This window comes from Epinephelus fuscoguttatus, linkage group LG9 (assembly GCF_011397635.1).
Source record: "Epinephelus fuscoguttatus linkage group LG9, E.fuscoguttatus.final_Chr_v1".
Lineage (NCBI taxonomy): Eukaryota > Metazoa > Chordata > Actinopteri > Perciformes > Serranidae > Epinephelus > Epinephelus fuscoguttatus.
Genome location: NC_064760.1, coordinates 41523635 through 41525677, shown reverse-complemented (window position 1 = coordinate 41525677; position 2043 = coordinate 41523635). Strand labels below are relative to the sequence as shown.

At 46.2% G+C, this 2043-nt stretch overlaps 1 pseudogene; it reads left to right on the top strand.

Annotated features, from left to right (window-relative positions):
• The first annotated feature begins 1147 nt into the window (after positions 1 to 1147).
• Positions 1148 to 1725, top strand: LOC125894213 (peptidyl-prolyl cis-trans isomerase-like; annotated as a pseudogene).
• Positions 1726 to 2043: the final 318 nt, after the last annotated feature.

The window sequence follows — 2043 nt, the reverse complement described above, 5'->3', positions numbered from 1 at the left end:
TCTGACTTGAGACTTAGCTTTGGACTTGAATGCAAAGACATGAGACTTACTTGTGACTGTAAAGCAATAACTTGGTCCCACCACTGCTGTACACAGATCCATCAAAATACGTAGAGTTAATCAATCATTTAAGCATAAGCTAACTATCAAACAATCAATTTTCTCTTTGACCACTCAATACTGTTTAAGTATTATACAAAAGAAATGCTGATTTTATTTGTTAAGATGGAGGTGCCATTATCCACAGCCACAATTTAACTTAATCTGGGGTGGGTAATAATGTGTTACAAGGAACACAGGAGTAAAAAAGTCTGTTTTTCGAGGAATAAGTACTTTCTTCTTCCTTTAGTGGTGTACATCTTCTTGAGTACATTTTGAAGCCAGTAATCTTCTTTGCCATTTATACCTTCGTAATGACGAGTCTGCTAATGTGAGGATCAAATGCAGAAGGGGGAGAGCTATAGAGAAGCCCCTCTACTGCAAGTAGCAGCATTCTCGGAACCCATCGGCTGTATTCGGCCTCTGACTTCCAGCAGACGCCGATACAGCCTCTGGGGGCAGACCCCTGATTTTTTGGCATTCCGGTTTGATTTGGACGAGGAGGCAAATTTCCGTTTCCGACTTCCGTTTATATATAAGTAAATATGCTGAACCATTGTGATGGATTCAGAGTTTGCAGTGACGCCAATTATGTTCCACCTTGTTGTTCACCGCACAGACCGTTTAACCTGGCAACAACTGCAGCCGGCTCAAATGTGATTGGTCAATATCAGGCGGACTACAAACAGCCTACAACCGGAAACCAGATGGGCTCTTCTGCTCTTCTTCCGGAGGCAAGATCTCCGGGGTTTGCCTACAGACTCTACATTCACTGAATGTAGAGTCTGTATATAGAGACTACAGTAGCAGTAGCAGATCCTGATATGGGCAGAATGGGCATTTGCCCAGGGTGGCACTTTGGCGCGACGTGTGGCGGGTGGCAGGAGCGGGTTCGGCCCACTTAACATGCTGCTCTGTTGTGCTATGGCCTATTCAAGTGCTGGAATTTGTTATTTACGTGATAACACCTGAAAGCAACACAGGCTCCGCTCCATAGACTGTGTGTCCAGTCCAGAAGATCTCCATCAGATCCACATAACAGGCACGTTTATCAACATGGGGAACCCCAGAGTTTTCTTTGACATCAATATTGATGGAGCTAACGCCGGCAGGATTGTGATGGAGCTGCGGGCGGATGTGGTCCCGAAGACTGCAGAAAACTTCTGAGCTCTGTGCACCGGAGAGAAAGGCTTTGGCTACAAGGGCTCCACATTTTACTGAGTCATCCCTAAGTTCATGTGCCAGGGCAGGGACCTTACCAACCACGATGGAACTGGAGGCAAATCCATCTATGGGGAGAAGTTTGCTGATGAAAACTTCCAGCTGAAGCACACAGGCATGGGCACTCTGTCCATGGCTAACGCCGGGGCCAACACCAAGGGGCCCCAGTTCTTCATCTGCACAGCTAATATTGACTGGCTGAACGGGAAGCACGTGGTGTATGGCAATGTTGTGGAGGGCACTGACGTTGTCAAGGCAATGGAGAGGCAAAGCACAAAGAGCGGCACCCCTAAAGCCAAGGTTGTCATTGCCAACTGGGGAAGTGAAATAGTGCGACAGAGCTCCGTCAGTTCAGTTGGTTCTCCTCAGATGTCCTCTATCATCTACATCCTAGTATATCTTTAAAAATTGTGTCTATCTGGGGGCGGCGCCATAGAGGGGTATTGCCCAGGGTGTCATTTAGGCTAGAACCCCCACTGCTGCCCTGCCTAAATTGAGCCCCCACCTGTAGATGTTTTTAAAAAAACAACTTCAAGAAAAACACTGCTAAAGTTACAATGTAAGGAGATGACACTTAAACTGAATGCACACACACAACACAGAGCTGCCAGCCTCTGACCTCATGAAAGCTGCAGCTAACAGAGAATTGAACCAAAGTCAGTGAGGTAAACTTGTTAGTATAAATATTAACATCACCAGTTACCAGTTAGCTAACATCAGACT